This window comes from Haematobia irritans, chromosome 1, assembly GCF_050003625.1.
Source record: "Haematobia irritans isolate KBUSLIRL chromosome 1, ASM5000362v1, whole genome shotgun sequence".
NCBI classification, from domain to species: domain Eukaryota; kingdom Metazoa; phylum Arthropoda; class Insecta; order Diptera; family Muscidae; genus Haematobia; species Haematobia irritans.
In genome coordinates this window covers 2172704-2189207 of record NC_134397.1, presented here as the reverse complement: position 1 = coordinate 2189207, position 16504 = coordinate 2172704, and the positions used below count along the sequence as shown (strand labels likewise).

Genomic DNA, 16504 nt, shown 5'->3' with positions numbered 1-16504 from the left:
AAAAACAGCTGATTGTTGCTGTTTTATAAGCGAAAATTTAAGAATTTAGCTCAACTTTCGAACGAAAAAGTTCATTCTTCCCATAAAACAGTTAACTTTTTTCTTCGTAGTGCGATTATTTATGATATTTTTTTTTTTTTTAACATTCATCTTAATGGACAAATTAGTCACAAAAATAGCTATTGTAAACCAAAGAAACGTCACTTTGCGTAAATTCAATCTGGCAATATCATAAAAGTATGAATCATTTTCATTCAAATACAAAACATCTTAATAAAAGGCATACAATAGTACAAAGTACGAAAAGTATATAGATAAGTACGAATTTTGCTCACAGAAAGCATGTAGAATTGGTGGCTCAGTTCTCTCTGGTGACACGGTTGTTCGCATCCCTAAATTACGTCAATCATAAAATTGAACAGAAACAATGATTACGGAGGTAAGAACAAAAAATCGGACCAAAATCGCACGTAACATTTCGTACTTTTAATGAGATAGTACTTTGGTTTCTTTTCCAAAGAGTATTCATTCCTTGTTGATAACTGATGGATTTTCAGTACTAGTTCTACTTTCAGTACAAAAAGGCCCTTACTGATTAACCACCTCTGATGGATAGCTACTCCATTTCAAATTCATTGTGTGCTGTGTGCTTTAATGCTTCTTTCCTTGTGCGGCCCTCCCTTATCTTTTCCGTTCCGGAGTGAAGTGTGTTGCTAGCTTGGTGCTTGGATGGCTGGTTGAGTGCTAGCTGGATGGCTGCTTATGCTTGGTACTTGGGTTTCTACCATACGACGTACGTAGTTTCTTTCGATGTTGGTTGCCGTCGTCGTAATTTTGTGTTGGTTTTTTCCTTCTCTACATCCATCCAACAACCTCCAAATGTGCACCACAAATATACAAGCATGCATACATAGCCCTCTAGATTTGTATGTCTGTATATACTTCATTTGTATTATTTTGTGCTCGTTTTGTTTTCTATTCGAGTTTAGGTTTCGAAATATATTCACTTTAATATGAACACTCTACGGTAGAGGAGGGTTTAATGCTTGTTTTTGTTTTTTTTTCTTTAGGTCTTTAAGACAGGCAATATATAGATGAGTCCAAGGGATAAGTTCAAAAGAAATTTCAGGGATATTTTTGAGTTTATAAGAGAAAGTAGAAACTTTCCGTATGCTGGACGGGAAACGATTTTCTAAGGCAAATTATTCTCAAAATTTCAAATCTAGGAATTTTCAAATCTAACAATGCATCACTCTGAAATTTTCAACCACGCAAAGTGCATTTTAGTGCTTCGGTTATTGTTACAATAAAGCCATATGCATATCACCTCCCCATACCTGAAGATTCAGATCATTCATCATAGATATATAGCAGCGACCGGTGTAAAATGTCTATTGCAACATTCACTTGTGTTCTCTAGGAGAACGAATATGTCACACAATTGTGATTGTGTGATGGAAGTCGTGTTTTTTTATCGAGAGCCACCAATGATTTCGTCGATAGCGATGAATGACTGTGCCTAGTGGCATTTATGCATGAATATATTTTTTTTTTATAAACAAATTAGGTGACGCTTACTACATGAAGAGAGTTTTGGTAAATAATAAGTAGGATAACAATCTTGGGGATGAGTTACATTTTTTCTTGGGAAGGCTTATTTTAAATACTACACTCAGCTCACTTTACGTTTGGGATGAATGATTTGAACGGTTCATTTTAAATGAGATGTATGAATAATAAGGATACTTTCCGATTCAACCCAGGGTCTATTAGTTTATTTTTGTTCAATTTGTTTATGGATAATGCCGTATCCCAACATAATAGGTCTTGACATTGATGCAAATTGTCACGGAGGGAATATTCACAGGCTGCTACCTATGCTCCAGTTTGTGCATTATTTAAATGCTCATATAATTTATTAATTTCTATATTCTTTTGATATTAAAATCTTGTTGGATTTACACATTTACTGAAATATAATTATTAGAGTAATCTATTCAAAATATTCCAAAAGTTTTCCCTTCTGGTGCGGATCCGATGCTCAAAATAAAATACGTTCTTCAGGGGGTGTCAAATACTGGTACGTTGGTCCCTGTCCATGATGTGGTCCAACTAAACTGTCCCATATACGTCCTTTGCAATGAGTTATGTCATGTCATGTCATGGCAATCAAGTCATGTCTTAAAGTGTAAATTTACCCCGTCAATGTAAACACCATGTTAAAGAGACCGGTCCCTCCCTTACGTTTTGATCAGAACTCGGACAGGTCCGTACAACCCGGTATTATTCCTGTACCGGTCCTGGACTTGATCCGTTTTCCGTAGGGATAATATCAAGAATATGTAAAACTTCAGAATTCATATTTTCAGCGAGCATCTCGCTGGGGCAAGAGGAACCTTTCTAATGCCCGAACCAACGGCAGTGTTGCCAGGTTAGGGGTTTTACCCCCTAATTTAGTAGTTTTTTATGTTTAGGGGTTTGGGGGTAAAAAATATCTTCGACCTAATAAAGTGGAGCAATTCTCAAGCAATTCGGAACAAATTTGGCATGAATTGAGAAAAAAGATGCGGGAAGTCAACAAGATGATCCTAAATACAAGCAAGTATGCAATAGCATTATTTTCGTTGTCTTTTTTAAACTCTTCTGTTGAAAGGGCATTTTTAATACTTGACACAATTAAAAACAATCGCAGCTGAAAGCATTTTAAGAGCAAGCCTGCTTTTTAAATTGATATGTTATACATATTGTATTATTAAATCCAAAGAAAAAATAATTTCCTCAGGGTTGAAATTTAAAACAAACGAAAATCTCTCTTGTTATAAAGTATTTTCGTTGTTGTTGTTTTTGATTACAGCTTAACACCATGCATTGACTAAACTACAAGTGTAGCTTAACCAACAGAGGAAAAGAATGTTTGTCAAATTTATTTGGACAAAGCCCTATAGACTGCAAGATGGATGGATGGACGCACGTTTCGGAATTACCACATTCCTCATCAGCTTCCTCTACTTGCAGCAAAACTATCAACCAATTATCAGAGTAAATTCAGGTAGTTCCCTAAACCCAAAAGTGAACCACACTTGAACCTTCCGAAAAAAGGTTTTACATGATAGCCGGCTTAAGGTGGGTATTAAGTTCGAGTTTAGCCGCTAAAATCATAATTTTTTCAGGATTACTTTTCTTTAATAATTCATTTTAAGGAACACAAACTTTGTGAAAATTTTCTTTGGGCTATTCCCCATCAAGTTATAATAAAATTTGCAACAAATATGTATACTTTTATGCCTTTTTTGCAGATTTAGTTTTCACTTTTGCGGCTAAACTCGAACTTAGTACTCACCTTTATGCCGAAATAAATTCGTACAAACATATCTCTTTTCCTTTGCCACCGTCAAATCATTGATTTGAGTGCAGTTGGCTGGGTTTATTTTGAGTGTGCTTTATATACCCTGCGCCACACTGTGGAACAAGGTATTATAAGTTAGTGCATATGTTTGCAACACACAGATAGACATATGGTGTCTTTGGCAAAAATGCTCAGGGTGGGCTTCTGAGTCGATATAGCCATGTCCGTCTGTCCGTGAACACTTTTTTGTAATCAAAGTCTAGGTCGCAGTTTTAGTCCAATCGACTTCAAATTTAGCACAAGTATGTGTTTTGACTCAGAATAGAACCCTATTGATTTGAGAAATCGGTTCAGATTTAGATGTAGCTCCCATATATATTTCGCCCGATATGGACTTATATGGCTCCAGAAGCCGGAGTTTTACCCTAATTTACTTAAAATTTTGCACAAGAAGAACAATTGGTACTATAGTCAAGTGTGCCAAATTTTATTGAAATTGGTTCAGATTTAGATACAGCTCCCATATATATCTTTCGCCCGATATGGACTAATACGGTCCCAGAAGCCAGAGTTTTACCCCAATTTGGTTGAAATTTTGCACTAGGAGTAAAATTAGTAGTGTAGTTAAGTGTGCCAAATTTTATTGAAATCGGTTCAGATTTAGATATAGCTCCCATATATATCGTTCGCCCGATTTACACTCATATGAACACAGTGGTCAATCTTTTACTCCGATTTAATTGGAATTTAGCACAGGGAGTAGAATTAGCTTTGTAGCTATGCGTGCCAAATTTGGTTGAAATCGATTCAGATTTAGATATAGCTCCCATATATAACTTTCGCCCGATTTACACTCATATGACCACAGAGACCATTTTTTAACTCCGATTTAGTTGAAATTTTGCACATGGAGTAGAATTAGCATTGGAGCTGCGTGCCAAATTTTATTGAAATCGGTTCAGATTTAGATATAGCTCCCATATATATTTTTTTTCTGATTTCGACAAAAATGGTCAAAATACCAACATTTTCCTTGTAAAATCGCCACTGCTTAGTCGAAAAGTTGTAAAAATGACTCTAATTTTCCTAAACTTCTAATACATATATATCGAGCGATAAATCATAAATAAACTTTTGTGAAGTTTCCTTAAAATTTCTTCAGATTTAAACGTTTCCGATATTTATACCCTGCTCCACACTGTGGAACAGGGTATTATAAGTTAGTGCATATGTTTGCAACACCCAGAAGGAGACGAGATAGACACATGTCTGTCCGTGAACACATTTTTGTAATCAAAGTCTAGGTCGCAGTTTTAGTCCAATCGACTTCAAATTTGGCACAAGTATGTGTTTTGGCTCAGAATAGAACCCTATTGACTTTGGAAGAAATCGGTTCATATTTAGATATAGCTCCCATATATATTTCGCCCGATATGGACTTATATGGCCCCAGAAGCCAGAGTTTTACCCTAATTTGCTTAAAATTTTGCACAAGAAGAACAATTAGTACTATAGCCAAGTGTGCCACATTTTATTGAAATCGGTTCAGATTTAGATATAGCTCCCATATATATGTTTTTCTGATTTCGACAAAAATGGTCAAAATACCAACATTTTCCTTGTAAAATCGCCACTGCTTAGTGGAAAAGTTGTAAAAATGACTCTAATTTTCCTAAACTTCTAATACATATATATCGAGCGATAAATCATAAATAAACTTTTGCGAAGTTTCCTTAAAATTGCTTCAGATTTAAATGTTTCCCATATTATGTTACTAACATTGTGTTCCACCCTAGTGCATTAGCCGACTTAAATTTTGAGTCTATAGATTTTGTAGAAGTCTATCAAATACTGTCCAGATCGAGTGATATTTAAATGTATGTATTTGGGACAAAACTTTATATATAGCCCTCAACACATTTGACGGATGTGATATGGTATCGAAAATTTAGATCTACATAGTGGTGCAGGGTATAATATAGTCGGCCCCGCCCGACTTTAGACTTTCCTTACTTGTTTTTCATTCGTTTTGTTTTGTTATTGTTGGTTTTTCTTAAAGAACAAATTTTAGTTTTTATTTACTTCAAAAGAAAATTTTTAGCATCAAAAGAAAACTTGGTTTGTCTAAAATTCCGTTTCCCAGAAAAGAAAACGCTTCTTTCAGTATATATATTTGTGTTAAATTTAATTTGTAAAGTGTATCACTACAGGATTTTTTCAGGAAATGTGGGACCCCTTTTTGTACTTTTTACATTCTTAAATTTTTTGGGGGTTTTGAAAAAAGCCTAGACCGATTTAGGGTTTTTTTTCTTAAGATTTGGGGGGAAGAATCAACACTGATGTGACGCACAACTTTTAGGAAAGGTTGAAGTATTTAGAAATATCTCAAGTATTACAACTTCATTATTACATGGTTGGTTGCTACTCCAACGTTATATGCAATAGCAGGAAAGGGTATTAAAAGGGTACAATGATTCCCTCGCCTCTAGTCTACATAACGCCTGTCCATTCAGCAGTTTACTTGTCATGCAATTATTCAGTATTTCTAAAATCATTAGGTTAGACTGCTAAGGATCAACAATTTTTCCTGTGACTGTATAAGATAGTAATAATGGCAGCACGTTATTTGAGGCTTGCTTAAACTATTCGGTCCATTGTGATACCATAGAACTTGTCATGCATCATTGGGCTCTGTTCGGCTCCATGTTTAGCTCAATGACAAGAGACCTTTTATAGTCGTGGCAGTATAAAAATTTATAACTTAGAAGTCAGATATTTTGAACATTTAAATTGGCATTCTGGTTCCTCTTATCAGCCAAATGCCCTGCAATAATTCTGCTGGATTTATCAGAAAACGCAGTCGATTCTCTTTTTGAAAAAGTTATCAATATTTCCATTTAACAATTACACCCTAACAAAAAATCGCTTCTGTAACATATACTCCCAAACATATTTTGCTTCAAGCATATACATTTTTGGGTATTGCCCAAACATTTATATGTTTGATCTCTTCCAATATATAATATGTTTGAAAGCATATTGGTCTAAACAATATATGTTTAGATAGTCTAAGTTCCAAACATTTTGTATTTTTGCATCCAAATTCAATAATGTTGTCTTCCAAAAAACAATATGTTATTATGTGAACATACAATACGTTTGGAAGCATTTTGCACCCAAAAATATTATAAGCCTAAAAAAAATTCTCCCAAACAATATTGTGCTCAAAATTTTATTTATTTATTTATATATTTACAATCATAATGAATTATGAAAATAAACAGGTAATATAGGTGCTAACAACATAGGTTTTCGACTTGAATGCTCAAAATTTTGTTTCTGCCTAATTGTATATTCCCCCACATCTTTCTCACTTCCACGAGATTTTTTAGTTCTTAGCACTTTTTTCTGTGATACAAACATTGTAGAAGAAATTATTCAATTTTATGATTTTTTTATTTTAATTTTACCTTTTGCCGGACGGGGATTCGAACAGCGGACCACACAGTTTGTAAGGATCAAAGAAGTAGTAGATCAATTGCCCAAGGAAAAATAAAATGTTAATTTTGTAATAACAAGCAACAACCACCAACTTAATTCAATATCGCTCCCTGTCAAATAGCGCTCCAAGCTACTAAACACATATATGTTTATAGGCTATTTCTAAATTAATATATGTTTGCATCCAAGCATATTATATTTACAAACATTTTATGTCCCAAACATAATATGTTCTAACATATTAACATATATGTCCCAAACATGTTATGCTAGTTTATGAACATTATATGCTTGCACTCAAAAATGTTGTGTTTAAAAATTTGTGTTCCAAATATATAATGTTTATAGCCAAACATATGAAAAACAGTCTTTTTCAACCGTGTAGCTTCATAATCCCACAAAGTCGGCTTTGGCCGGACCGAAACGGATATATTATACCAACCCCTAATGATTTGAATGGTTAAGACTTTGATAAAAAAAAACTAACATAGAAGTCTTTAGATAACAGCTACCGTTAAAAAGTGGGTACTGAGTTTTAAGTTAACTGGAGTACTTCTCTAGAGGATAGAAATCCCTTTCTCAGAGTTACCATTGGTGCAGAAAAAACATTATAACAAAATGACATAATTTCGTAGTACTCACTTAATTCAGAATTCATTTGAAAGTTGATTTATAGTTAATAGAAAACTACTTTGATTGATGTATCTACACTGAAAAAAATATTGACCTAATATGATTGATAATGTAATCTAAATTATAGGACACGCAATTTACACAATATTAAGACCAAATTTCTTTAAAATAATGAAATTTTAAATAAAATAACGTTTATAATTTTGGATATTTTAGATTAATTATAAATCGGGCTTTTAAGGTCTCTAATAAAAACACTTTATAAAAAAAAACACTTTATAAAAGGTAAAAAGCGACGGCACATGAACACCATAACATTAAACACAAAATAAAATAAAATAATTTAAAAAAATAAATAAATAAAGAACTAAATTCGAATATCACAGATGTGTTTTTCTTATGGTTACGATCACAGATGATTGAACTTAAACTGTTTATTTAGAGACCTTAAAAGCCCTATTAATAATTAAAACATTCAAAATAATAAACATCCTTTACTTCCCTAAAGTAAAGAAAAACATTTTTGATTTAAAGTAATAAAGTTTAAAGACTAGCTCTTATTTTGAGGATTATGCATTTTTGGTTTAAAGTTTTTTAGTTTTTAATTAAGAAAACATTTTTTTTTTTATTTGATGACAAATATTTTGGCATTTGTTTGTAAAATGAAAATGAAAACTCGATAAATAACATCTGTATCCTAATTTTAATTTTATTGGTCCTAGACTAAAAGCTACACGCTCACAAAAAATCGCTTCTGTAACATATACTCCCAAACATATTTTGCTTCAAGCATATACATTTTTGGGTATTGCCCAAACATTTATATGTTTGATCTCTTCCAATATATAATATGTTTGAAAGCATATTGGTCTAAACAATATATGTTTGGGTAGTCTAAGTTCCAAACATTTTGTATTTTTGCAGCCAAATTCAATAATGTTGTCTTCCAAAAAACAATATGTTATTATGTGAACATATAATATGTTTGGAAGCATTTTGCACCCAAAAATATTATATGCTTAAAAAAAATTCTCCCAAACAATATTGTGCTCAAAATTTTATTTATTTATTTATATATTTACAATCATAATGAATTATGAAAATAAACAGGTAATATAGGTGCTAACAACATAGGTTTTCGACCTGAATGCTCAAAATTTTGTTTCTGCCTAATTGTATATTCCCCCACATCTTTCTCACTTCCACGAGATTTTTTAGTTCTTAGCACTTTTTTCTGTGATACAAACATTGTAGAAGAAATTATTCAATTTTATGATTTTTTTTTATTTTAATTTTACCTTTTGCCGGACGGGGATTCGAACAGCGGACCACACAGTTTGTAAGGATCAAAGAAGTAGCAGATCAATTGCCCAAGGAAAAATAAAATGTTAATTTTGTAATAACAAGCAACAACCACCAATTTAATTCAATATCGCTCCCTGTTAAATAGCGCTCCAAGCTACTAAACACATATATGTTTATAGGCTATTTCTAAATTAATATATGTTTGCATCCAAGCATATTATATTTACAAACATTTTATGTCCCAAACATAATATGTTCTAACATATTAACATATATGTCCCAAACATGTTATGCTAGTTTATGAACATTATATGCTTGCACTCAAAAATATTGTGTTTAAAAATTTGTTTTCCAAACATATAATGTTTATAGCCAAACATATGAAAAACAGTCTTTTTTCATCCGTGTAGATCGCTAAAATGTCTTTATTTTATAGAAGCCGCATTTTTAGCTTGGAATCAATACCAAAATCTTTAAAGTAAGGTCAAAATCCAAGTAAACTTTTTGTGAGTGTACGATGTAAAAGGATGTTTTCAAAATGTACAAAGCGATCTATGGTTTTGCAATGGGTTAACATTTTTGTAGGATGGGATAAAAGCTGTTTCGACTAACTTAACCATATTCTTTATTAGGCTATTTAATCTACGATTGCGAAATATGAACAAATGTAGCTCATATTCAAAATTGACTGGAAACAAATATTGTCCCAAGCACAACGATTTCTTTTCCTTAAAATGCAATTGAGATTTTTGTATAGCATAGAAGACACACACCTCTGACACACCGATTTTTTATATGAGTTTAACTCCTCATTAAAAACATTTTAAGCTTTAGGAAAACTGAAACAATTCTACTATACTTCCATCCTTGTTTTAGAGAATATTTCGTAACTTGACCATATATCTAAAAAACATTCAAAACATTATTTTAAAGGCGCTTTTTATTTGAAACAGGAAGTCGTTTATGACGGGCTAAGATATGTGAAAGTGAAAAAGTTGTGTATAGTTGAGTGTGTGTACACTGGCCTAATATGAAAGATAATGCAACCTCAATTTTAGGATACACAATTTACACAATATTAAGGGCAAAGAAATTTTAATTAAAAGAAAGTTCATAATTTTAGTTTTATGAATTATTTTCTTTAGGACACGATTATTTGAAATTTTCGTCCCTCCATTAAAGTCATATGTGTTTAAAGTAACGCAATGCCTCGGATTAAAGATAAATAGGCTAATACTTATTTTGAGGATTTTGCATCTTTGGTTTAAAGTTTTTTTTTTAATTAATTAAGAATTGCTTTGAAGTATCTGTTATAATTTAGATTTTTAAACTGGCATTTATTGCTACATAAATACCTTTGTTGATATATCGCCAAATGAGAATGAAATTTTGATAAATGAGATCTGTATACTAATTTTAAATTTATATAGCTTAAATTTTTGATAGCACCCTAATGTATTATTTTTAAAGAGGCAGCATCTTTGGCTCGGGATCAATACCAAATCAAAACCTTTGAACTCAAGTAAACCTTTTATTTGGGTGTATCCTTAGGGTATTTTCTCGCTACTTTGTTTCGGAATCTTGGTATTGATTTAAATAAAGCAAAACCATTGGAATTGTGTGGTCTTTTCCTTATATGATTTCAGATATGATAAAAATAAGATTATAAAGTTTAGGGAATTCATATAGAATTTATCACCATATTATGCTTCATTTTCGTATATTTTTCTCTTTTTTAGTCCATGTTAATAAAGTAAACCAAGTATTGTTAATCTAAAGGAAACATTCTTATATAGGGGTAATTAATTAAAACACAATAATATCCACGGGCTAGAATGAAGTTAAATTGACTTCAGTTCCCCCGTTTTTTAATTATAGGATTTTTTTGCAAAAGCTTAAAAACAAAATATATGTGTTATATATACAATAATGATCTTCGAAGAAATTTGTTAGTAGATACAACACTAACATTTGCTAAAACTACATTAAAATTGTCATAATTCCATAATTTATACTTGAAGGCGTCTTTCGATTTTGGAATAAAACGAATAAATTAAGATTTGTGTTCTAGTTCAAGTACACAGGAACTAAACTTACATTTTTCGCAAGTGTTGAAATGTTATAATATTATTATGAGTGTATGTAGTTTATTAAGTAGTTTTTGTAATGTTGATTTAAGTAGTTAGTGTAGTTACACATAATGATTACATAAATTAAATTAAACTTAAACTTAAATGTTTTGTCCTAAATTTGAATCCAAATGTAATTCTACACTAAATTTAATTGTAATTTTAAGAGACTTTTTAACATAAATTCCTGTACTGTAATTACAAGATGTACGTCTTTTGTGCAGGATAAATAAATAAAAAAGAAACAAAATATATCCTTAGTGTATTTTCTCACTTCTTTGACTGGGAATCATTACCAAAATAATTGAAGTCAAGACGAAATTTTTAGAACTGATTAAGCTGTTTTCTTTGAAAAGACATCCGTTGCAAATGGAAAAGAAGTCACTATGTGTCAACAGCAGGCATTGTCTGATAATTTAAGTTTTGCCAATCAAGGTTTAGTCCAGTTCATATAAACAAACAAAATCATGTAGGGAATATTCTAAACAATGAAAGTCATAAAAGTGAAGATGTTTTCCTTCTATATAAAAAGCTTTTAAGCGTCTGTGTTATATTACCAATTTTGGTTTTTGACTATCAAACCACAATTTTTGTTACTAATTTTCAATTTGAGATATTTGCAGACTTTAATATAAAAAAGACATAAATGTGACTGTAATTCACAAGCAGCGTTGTGCTACAAATCATCGCATGCCACTATGTCCCGTTCACATTTTTGTCACCGTGGTTAGCATGCTAGCCTTGCATACAAAGGGTCATGTGTTCAATCCCAGCTCCGACCAAACACCAAAAAATTGTTTCAGTGGTGGATTATCCCCTCTCAGTAATGCTGGTGACATTTCTGAGAGTTTCAAAGCTTCTCTAAGTGGTTGCAATGTGGAACGCCCTTAGGACTCAGCTATAAAAGGAGGTCCCTTGTCATTGAGCTTAACATGGAATCGGGCAGCACTCAGTGATAAGAGAGAAGTTCACCAATGTGAATGGATAGTCTAGGTGAGCCAGATACATCGAGCTGCCACCTAACCTAAAATCTTTAAAGGAAGGTCAAAATCTTTGGATCCAAGTAAACTTTTTGTGAGTGTACGATGTAAAAAAATGTTTTCAAAATGTACATAGCCTAAGTGATCCTGAAATATAGCTGCCACTATACCTAACTTACATTTTTGTGCTATCTCTTTGTAATTTTGTGCCATTTTTAAAGTAAAGCATTTGATATACATGATATTTTTTGTAAATTTGGATCTCTAATCCCACCAAGATTATACATATGATCGGTGGCTCTGCAAATAAAAGTTTACATGTCGGACACGATGTTTTTGACCACTTTTCTCTCTCCTGCCACGTTTACGCCTGAAAGTATGCAACTATAAATTGTTTTACGTTACTTTACTCGTGTTATTAGTTGTAACTGAAAGGAAAGCCAAAAACTTACAAAATTTGGTACGGAAACGGAAAAATAGGGAAAATCGTAGAAGCGAAATGTTACTTAAAAACTTTTATCTCCAAATGCTAGTTAATTGAAAGATTTTTGACAAAAAAAACTGAATTTTCTTATAGCTCATTCACATTAGGCTCGAAATCTACTAAAAGTGGATTTGAAATCCTTTTTTTTTTATAAGGCAAATGACAGTTGAAATCTAGTTAAAGTGGATTTTGAAAGTGTAATGTGTATGAGGTTGGCTAAGCAATTTTAAACCATATATTGGGTATGTATTTGTAATGCGGCCTATATTACGTCGGTTGGGAGCTTAACTGCTCAAAATTGTTCAGTTAAAATTAAAACGAAAAACAAATATACATATGTATTTATTTTATTTATTCGTAAGGAGAATAAATAAATAAAATAAATATATCTTCAATTTAGTTTTTGTTAACTGAGCGTTAATTTAATCATTAAGATGTTTTTTGTTTAAAATTTCTAAAAAATCTATATTTTCTTTTATGGCGGGCTCTGACAGAATTATGGTGTTTGTCTTAAATGCACATATGCTTTTATTTACATATTTTAAAGGTAGATTATTTCAAGTTAAATCATAGTTTTTGTAAAATCGATAACAAATCATCGTTTTATCGATGAACTTATCTATAAAATCGATGTATTTTGCATTTTAATTCCTTATTAATGGTCTATAGTAACGTATAGGACACGCAAACATATTCTCAAGGTTAAAGGCTTAAATTTAAAGATGGCTACTAGGACTGTCACTCGGGATAAATCCCGTCCCGAATCCCGTGACTTTTTATTTTGAATCGCGGGATTTTTCGGATTACCAAAAATTAATCCAAATTTGTTAAATTTGTGGCTGTTTAGGATTGTTTATTAATAAATGTGAGTCTTCATTCAATGCAAACGGTCCTTAGGTTTCATATCCGACATATTGAGTTAACCCTTGTGCACTCCTTGGGTCAATTTGACCCAACTTTGATTTTACAACGTAATTTTTATTCCTTTAGTTATTGGATATTTATCTGAAACTTTTATTTATCCATTACAGGGACGAAATGTACGTTTTTAGAAGATAATAATAATAAAATATTTCCATAATCCGCTATATTTAAAAACACGATTAACACGCACTTATCCAAGGAGTGCACAAGAGTTAACAAACATTTATAGCACACATTGGGTTATTATTATACATGAGGTATACTATAAAAAGCACAATTTCATCAAAAATCGAAATAAAACATTAGGTCCTCCTTTGAACAATGAGTTCATGTTAAATAGAATTCGTGCCACATAAAATAAAAAGCAATAATAAAAGCTTCGTCAATATGACAAGAACGTGTTTATCTGATAAAAATTTGGATGCATTGATATTTTTAAGAAGTCACTTAAAAGAATTAGTGTACAAAAATATACCTAGCACAATCAAAATTCTTAAAAGCGTTTCCTGAGTAAAGGTGAGTGCTAAGTTCGAGTTTTGCCGCTATAGTGAAAACTAAATCAGTAAAAATGGCATAAAATTATACATATTTGTGGCAAATATCATTATTTCTTGTATTCCTTAAAATGGATCATTAAAGAAAAGTAATCGTGAAAAAATTACGATTTCAGCGGCTAAACTCGAACTCAATATCCACCTTTAGGCCGGTACTATGTTCGATTGTCGAGTTGAAAATCACTACTTTCTCTAAAACAATCAAAATTATAAATTACAACAACAAATATTTCTGTTAAACCTAAACCAAATCTAGATGAAACAGACAATGCGTATCAATTGAGTTAAATGATCTGGGGGCTAATCACGGCATTCGATATCGAGAACTTTTGATCGAAATCTAAATTTTTCGGATCACGGGAGTCCATATCGAGTTTTTTTTGATCGACAATTTTTTCGATTGGTAAAGTGCAATCGTAAATCATTTTTCACTTGTTGTTTACATTGTTTTCGCCATATAGGAATAGTAACAGGTTGGCTGATAAGTCCCCGGTCTAACAAGGAAAAACAATTTTTTTTTTTTTTCAAAATTCGTTTTTATTATTCAACATAGTTCCCTTCAAGAACGATACAACAATTATAACGACCTTCCAATTTTTTGATACCATTTTGGTAGTACTCCTTCGGTTTTGCCTCGAAATAGACCTCAGTTTGGCGATCACCTCTTCATTGCAGCCAAATTTTTTCCCTGCGAACATCCTTTTGAGGTCTGAGAACAAGAAAAAGTCCTGGGGGCCAGATCTGGAGAATACGGTGGGTGGGGAAGCAATTCGAAGCCAAATTCATGAATTTTTGCCATCGTTCTCAATGACTTGTGGCACTGTGCGTTGTCTTGGTGGAACAACACTTTTTTCTTCTTCATATGGGGCCGTTTTGCCTCGATTTCGACCTTCAAACGCTCCAATAAGGCCATATAATAGTCACTGTTGATGGTTTTTCCCTTCTCAAGATAATCGATAAAAATTATTCCATGCGCATCCCAAAAAAAAGAGGCCATTACTTTGCCAGCGGTCTTTTGAGTCTTTCCATGCTTCGGAGATAGTTCACCGGTCGCTGTCCACTCAGCCGACTGTCGATTGGACTCAGGAGTGTAGTGATGGAGCCATGTTTCATCCATTGTCACATGTCGACGGAAAAACTCGGGTGTATTACGAGTTAACAGCTGCAAACACCGCTCAGAATCATCAACACGTTGTTGTTTTTGGTCAAATGTGAGCTCGCGCGGCACCCATTTTACACAGAGCTTCCGCGTATCCAAATATTGATGTATGATATGACCAACACGTTCCTTTGATATCTTTAAGGCCTCTGCTATCTCGATCAACTTCAACTCCAACTACGGTCATTCAAAATCATTTTGTGGATTTTTTTGATGTTTTCGTCGGTAACCACCTCTTTCGAGCGTTCACCGTCCTTCGTGCTCATTTCACCACGCTTGAATTTTGCATATCAATCAATTATTGTTGATTTCCCTGGGGCAGAGTCCGGAAACTCATTATCAAGCCAAGTTTTTTTCTTACACCGTATTTTTTCCCTTCAGAAAACAGTATTTTATCAAAACACGAAATTCCTTTTTTTTTCATTTTTTTTTTTTGTTTTCACAATAACAAAAGTTGCTTCACAAAAGACGCTCTATCTCACAAACAAATTGACTTACAGACGTCAAATTTTGACACGAATCATTTGAAAGTTGGTACTATATAAAAATAATATGCATTTAATACTAGCGACGACATCTATGTGTCAGACCGGGGACTTATCAGCCAACCTGTTAAATATATTAGTTTTAGTTCGAATTGTTGCTAATTTGTAGTAAATTTACATATAATCAACATATTTTGAATATTTAAGGTTGAATTACACACCATGCGTCAATCCGTGCGTTGATGGAAGAGTTGATTTTTTTTCTGTTTGCGGCAGACTATTCGAGCTTTTGATTTCAAAGAGAAATTTCATCGGACGCATTGAACGCACGGTATGTAATTCTACCTTTAGGACTAATGCAACTCCAATAAAAGTTAAACAAACATTAGTCATAGTCGAGTTCGGGAGATTGGCAAAGAACCATATATATAAAGTGCACATGCTAGATCGATATCCAAGAGATTGTAATCAACCAATTACCGTACCATTCCGTGACAACATAACGCTTCTGGACTACCTTGTAAGAATAGTGAAAAATGAAGGCTTCTACTGGCGAAAAGTTTTAAGACGGCAGACAATTGTAAAGTGATAGAATTGACGTTGACATCCACCATCAGTGCGTAGTGATACTACTCTAGTTTTAAGCTTTATGTGTTGTTGTTGTGTTACACTTGAGTGTTTTGCATACATCGACTCCTGATGAAGCAATTCAATGTAATTGCGAAATATTGAAAAAGAAAGAAACCAATACATCCAAAAAAACGATCTCAAGCTTGATTAATTATTTTCTATTGCATAAAAGAAAGATCGAATAAATTCAAAATTTCTAATCCACCAAAAATTATTTTCCATTTGAACGTCAGCCGAAATCGTCCATTGAGCTTGCAAAAGGTGAATTTCCAACAGTGCACACCATTTCAAACCCATGTACTTACATCAATAACAATGTGCACTTTTATTCTTTATTTGTCGCCGAATTATTTTATATTCATCTCAACCTCCAA

General features: G+C 32.6%; 1 long non-coding RNA gene across 1 annotated transcript; it reads left to right on the top strand.

Annotated features, from left to right (window-relative positions):
- Positions 1-301: 301 nt before the first annotated feature.
- Positions 302-1048, top strand: LOC142237063 (uncharacterized). The gene is made up of 2 exons (XR_012722318.1): positions 302-439; positions 558-1048. It is a non-coding gene; the product is annotated as an uncharacterized LOC142237063 (long non-coding RNA).
- The last annotated feature ends 15456 nt before the right edge of the window (positions 1049-16504 follow it).